Genomic DNA, 6,000 nt, shown 5'->3' with positions numbered 1-6,000 from the left:
CGGCGGGCGGCGCCAGGCGGAGCCGTCGGAGCTGCGCGCCGGGACCGCGCGGCCAGGTAGGTGACGCGCGCCCTCTTTGTGTCGGCATCGCCGGAGCCGCGCGCGCGGGGCGGCCGGGGGCTCGGCGGGCTCGGCCTCGGGGGGCCCCGCGGGGCTCCGGGGACCGCGCGGGCTCCGTCCCCCCCCCCCCCGGCGCCCGCTCCGCGGTGAGCGCCCGCCCGGAACCCGCCGAGCCCGCCCGCCGCGCGGCTCCTCGGGACGCGGGGCTGCGGCGCTGCGCCCGGCCCTCCCCGCCCGCATCGCCCCTCCCGGGGGCGCCCGCAGGCCCGGGGCCCGGCCTGGGTGGTGGGCAGGGCGGGAACGCTCGGGGGCCGCCCGAGGCCGGGGGGGGCAGCGCCCCTCGCCGCCCGCCTCCGCTCCGGGGCGGGCGCCCCGCCCTCCGGCCCGCCGGGGCGGCACCGCGGGGTCTCCGCCGCCCGGGCCCGTGCACCCCGCGGGTCGGGCCTCAGGGCTGTGGGGAGCGGGATCTGCGCCCTCTAACCGTCCTCCCGGCCGGGTCTCGGGACGGTGCTCCGAAAGTTTGCGGTGTCTCCGGTGCTGTGTGCGGAGACCGTGCCCGGATCAGTGCCCCGCGAGCAGCGCCGCGCGAGGTCGCGGGTCGGGCCGCGGGCGTGGACACAGTCCGGGGGGTCCGGAGGCCCCGCTTGCGTGCACGCGGCGTTCCGGGGAAGGCGGGGGCCCAGAGCTGCAGGGCAGGCCCGAGGGACCAGCCTGGCCAGTGTAGCCAGCCGGTATATAGTCGCCTATCAGGATGCCAGGCAGAAGGGAAGGAGGCCGGAGCGCCGAGACGCGAGGGGCTGAGCGAGAGGGGGCCTGGGTGCAGACCCCAGCCCCGGGGATCGGGGAGGTGTGGCAAGGTTGTGCCTGGACCTTCCCGGGGTGGGGTTGGCCCAATGTCTTTGAAGGAGACCAAAGTTGTGTCTACTTCAGGAAAGAGAAAGAGGTTGGGGAGGGGGAGGGAGGAATCATCTGGGGGGTACAAACGAGCTTCAGACCAAAACTCTGGGCTTGGCCTGGTGGGGTTGACCTGGTGGAGTGGGAGCCACTGAAGAGCCCTGAGCGATGGTGAGGGGGAAGGGGAGGGGATTTAGAGTTAGGGTCCTCCCCCCATCCCCCCCAGGATGTCACTTGCAGCAGACATAGGTGACTGAGGATCTGGTGGCACTGGGACCATGGGTGCACAGATCCCATTTCCTACAGGGTGGGGCATCTCCATGCTGAGACTGGAGTTTGGGAGTTGGTGTTTTTTCTGATGATGCCCAGATTCCAATGTGAGCCTCCCCGGGCCTGGCCAAGGGACACTAAGGAGGGGGAACCGAAGTACCCGAGAGTTGGGCTCCCTCAGGCTGTGCAACCCGCTGGTGTTCTGGAAACCTGGAGTCCTGCCAGGTTTGTGAATTTTATAAATACATTCAGCACCTTCAGGATGCTGGATGGTAAAGCCAATTTCCAGAAGGTTCCCGGGCCCTCGTGTAGGGTCGGGGACTTTGAACGGACTTCACACACTTTACCTGAGGCTGCTGGTGCTGCGGGAGAATTCTTGCTCAGCCTGGGACCACAAGATTCTGGCAGAACTGGAATCTACCAACCAACCACACCGTCTGACCCAGAGAATGCTGATTTTTCCACTGGGACATTCTCCTATTTGGTCTTGCTGCCTTCTTTTGTTCAAATTTCTCTTCCCTCTTGGGAATGAGATGGAATACTGGTCTGCACCCTGGCTGTGGAGACATATGCCAGGGCATTTGCCCAAGCAAGGACTCCATCTTCTTGGAGTCAGGACTATCAGAGGCTGTCCGAAGTCTGTGGGGAAGGCATCTTCCTAGGACATTGGACATCACTGCTCAGGGGTCCTTTCTAGCTTTCAAGATCAAAGAACTAAAGTCAGGTGCCTGGCTTTGCTTCCTTCAAGTCTGGCAAAGTCCTGTGAAGTGAACGAGGCCCAGCCTCCTCTCTCCTTTGTTTCTGCATTGCTGACTATAGATACCTTTCCTTAATTAGATGGAGAAGGTAATGGAAGCCACTGTTCACATAACGCCGGGTATTAGCATCTTCACACCTCCCCCCACACCCTCGATGCCTGACCGTAAGTCCAGGAACCCATGTCTCCACCTTCCTGGACAGCCCTGGTTCTCCCACGATGGCTCTGAGATGTCAACTTGACATCTCATTTTCATCATGAAGAATGGAAGAATGCCCTGCTTCAGCAGCGTTTTCCAGACAACCCACCACATACAACCTTTTTTGTTTTTTAGGGGGGAACAGATAATATTTTAACTCTCAGAAGGGCAGCTGTTCTCCAAGGTTATTTGTTGAGAAATGAGTCTGGGACAGAAGAGCCTCCGTCTCCTTCCATCTTCTTCCTATGAAACTAATAATGCCTGAGTTGGAAGTTGCCTCCTGGCGATCCTGCCAGCTTCTCTGGGGAGTGAGTGTGCAGGGCGAAGGCTGTGGCAGACAAAAGTCACTTCCTGATGGCCTGATATTGTACGTCAGCCAGGCTTTGGTCATCTCCTGTGCTTGACCCTGCATGGGAGGAGACAGTAGTTAATATTCACTAAGCACCGGGCGCATGCCAGGCTGGCATCGGCCATCCGTACTTTGTGTAGATTTCTGTCTCAGTTGTGGTCTGGCTGTGTGTTTCTACCCCCACCTGGCTGGGGGAGACAGGGGCCTAGAGCAAGCAGACAAGTTGTCGGAGGTGCCTGGTGACGCCTGGCTTTGACACCAAAGGCCTGGAGGCCCACTGGAATCCAAGTTCACCGGGCAAATTAATTAGAGGCTCAAGGTCAAAATCAGGGCCGCAGCCAGCTGTGAACTTAGCGGTTTGACCTTTGTGTGGTGGAGAACGTGGCCTTTGTCTCTCAGCCCTTCCACCTGAGGTTCCTTTTGAAGCCTGTTTCTTTCATCTGTGGCATCCTGGCAGTGCACTTGCATTGGTCTTGTTTCCTTTGAAGCCTCTTTCCTGGTGTTTCCTCCATTTCCCTCTCCCACCTCCAGTTCTGCTGGGTAGGGGCGAGGGTCCAGGGAGGGACGGCAGCAGTCACTGTCCTCCTCAGTCCAGGAACATGGTTGTCTGGTTCAGTGGCTTGAGAAGGCTGGGGAGGGGGGATTTGTAAAGTCTCAAGGCTGCCTTGGGCCCAGCATGGGTCTCCTCCGGGAGCCAACTGCTCTACTGCAAAAAGGGAGGAGCTCAGATTCTGAAAGTGGAGGATGACAGCACAATCTCCCTGTTAGATGATGATCACCCACTGTTCTGCGTCTCACCTAGTCATACACGTACCTCTCTAGCACCTTGCTCTGGGGAGAGCCTTTCAGGCTTCCAAGGAGGAGTTTTCTAGCAACCCGCTGGACCAGGACAGGCTTGATGCTGGCTGCTCTGCCTGGGCAGACAGTTGACCTTGGCTAGCACATCTTGAGGTGCACACCTATGACCCAGCCCCCAGCCCATGCCCTGTGGCCTACTCCTCCCTCCTCACCCGCTGTTCCTGCCTTACTGCAGTGTCAATAGATAATTCACATTCCATACTGGATCCTCAGATTCCTACCTGGCTGACCCTACCCCTTCCCCAGCAGGACCTCCCCCAGGGCAGGGTGGGAGCCTGCTGTTTGTTAGAGACGCCTCTGTCTGCTGGTAGAGACAGCCTCTGCGGGGCTGGGGGTTGCTTCCTGCCCCCTGGGCAGAGTTTGGCATAGTCAGCCTCTCTTTTTTCCCTCTTACCTCAAACTTTCTCTGACCTATGTAGATTTTAAAACGTTGTCCTCGCAGATATTTTTGAACTGTCTTGGGATGCTTTGGGTTGGCCCCCAGGAGTATCTCAGCACTCATGGTCACTCCCTGCTCACACACTACCAATACCCAATGCTCCTGGCTCCTGGATGGCCCTGGGTGGAGCAGCCTGGAATCCTAGCCCTTGGACCCGTCCTGGCTTCCCAGGGCTGATCACCAACAGTGTGGACCTGGCTGTCGCCCTGCTCGGTCAGATTCCCGGGGATCCCATCACCAGGAAGGCCCACCACAGAGACCCCCCCTTTTCTCATAGCCGAGGGGTGGCTCCTGAGATCTCTTCCAGGACTGGCCTTGGAGAGATGGAAGTCCGGGTCTGAGCGGAGGTGGGGCGGGACTGCAGAAGTGCAGGCTGCTTGATAGGGGGCTTGGTCTGCTCCCAGCTGGCAGGTTTGCTTCTCTCCCAGGTACTTCCATAGCGACTTTTCTTAGAACCTATAACTGCATTGATCTAGTCTAATTTTAGTGATTTGTTTAACTCTTATTTTCTCTACTCAACTACACGCTCTACCAAGGCAGGAACGTATTCATTTCTGTGTCCCCCTGTGCACGTCAAGCTCCTCCTGAGTGTCTGTGATCATTTTGGAGGGAAGCTGTGGGAGATGAGGAGTCTGGAGTCGCTTCTCCGGCAGGAGCAGAGCATTATTTGGCGATGCTGGGTCTCTCGGACCCTTCTGGAAGTCTGGGTCTGAGAGCAGTGCATAGCCCTAGCGGGCTTTGGCTTGGTTCAGGTGTGCTGTGCTCAGTGTGGAGGGAAGCCTTGGGATACTGGGGTGGTTCTGTGGCAGTGTAGACAACAGAGAGACCAGTTTAGACTAGTCCCAACATGACAGACATGAGCTTTTTATTTATTTTGTAGTGGTGGTACTGGAGTTCAAACTCAAATTAGTCTCCTTTTGTCCAGACTGGCCTGGAAATGTGATCCTCCTGTCTCTGCCTCCTGAGTAGCTGGGACTAGAGGTTGTCTGTCACCGTATGCTGCCCCTGGAGCCTTCTTTTCTGAGCCATGCAGGGTTCCTTGTGTTCTCTGGGACATCCTGGAGGTAGAGGCACTGAGCTCTAACCATCTAGGACAGTGGAATAGAAAGTCCTGCTCCAGGCTATAAGAGCCAGCACCTCAGGATGGAAATTTTTTTTTTATGGTGAAAACATGTGTGTTTCTTCCTGATCACTTGGCAGGTGTTAGACACTCACAGTCCCCTGGATGAGCAGGTCGGAACTGACCCCTGATTCCTGAGACCTTTTTTAAAAACACAGCCCTGAGAGCTGAGCCGGTCTAGTTGGCCAATAGGGCGAGAAGTGGCAGAGAATTGAAAACAGATGAAGATCTTCTTTCCCTTGAGCGTGTGAACACCCGAGGCTCGGGCCCTTTCGGCCTGCCTCCCCCCCCCCCCCACTCCACTCTCGGGCTCCTTCTCCTTCACAGGGTCCGGCTATCACTGAGCCACGCCTTTCCATCGCAGGGCATCAGCCAGTAGTGAAGTGTGAAGTGAGCCCATGCCGGTAAGAGGCAGATTCAGATCGCTGGATCCTCCGTCCCACAGCTGCTTCTCTGTCGCTTCCCTTGTTTGTGTCAGGGCTCAGCCATACTGGGTTAGGGACTGTAAGATTCGGCAAAAGGAGACTGCCATATGGTTGAGGAAGAAAAGAGTTCACTGGGGGGGGGGGGGGAGCAAACTGCCAGCCCGCATGAGCTGCAGGTATGCAGAGGGAGAACAGAAGAGACTAAGAGGGGAAGAGAGGAAGAGGGAAGAAGAGGCTGGAGTTCTGGAGGACGCAGCGGGATCCCTAAGGATGTAGAGCACGTCCATAAGGACATAGAGTCACATTCTGGATTCAGGGGTGCACAGTGGGAGCTCTGCAAAGACCCCAGCTAAGTGCTGGGTTGGCAGGTGAGCCTGTCTTGTGGGAACACACAGTCATGTGTGTACGTGTATATACATGTTCGCCTGTATTTGTGCGTGGTAATATGTATGTGCTTGGCTAGTCACAGGGCACCCACTAATCAAGAATCACAGGACAGCGCCCCATCAGAACCCATGGCCTGGGTGGCGGTGCCTGCACAGCTGTTCCGTTCCTCCACGGAACTGAGAGCCCGGGCTCCTCTTCCTACCTTGCTGTCCTTAGTGAGGAAGGGACAGAAGTCGCTGCTG

General features: G+C 57.8%; 1 protein-coding gene across 2 annotated transcripts in view; it reads left to right on the top strand.

The window, feature by feature from the left end:
* The window catches only part of Rnf144a (ring finger protein 144A), a 104,867-nt gene continuing 98,867 nt past the window's right edge, over positions 1–6,000 (top strand). For both annotated transcript variants that reach the window (XM_070014706.1, XM_070014707.1), the window contains exon 1: positions 1–56. The gene's annotated coding sequence lies outside the window, so the exon portion shown is untranslated. The remainder of the gene's footprint in view (positions 57–6,000) is intronic.

Source organism: Dipodomys merriami, unplaced genomic scaffold (genome assembly GCF_024711535.1).
Source record: "Dipodomys merriami isolate MVZ:Mamm:240054 unplaced genomic scaffold, mDipMer1.0.p SCAF_99, whole genome shotgun sequence".
Taxonomy (NCBI): domain Eukaryota; kingdom Metazoa; phylum Chordata; class Mammalia; order Rodentia; family Heteromyidae; genus Dipodomys; species Dipodomys merriami.
This window is presented reverse-complemented; position numbering and strand designations above follow the sequence as displayed.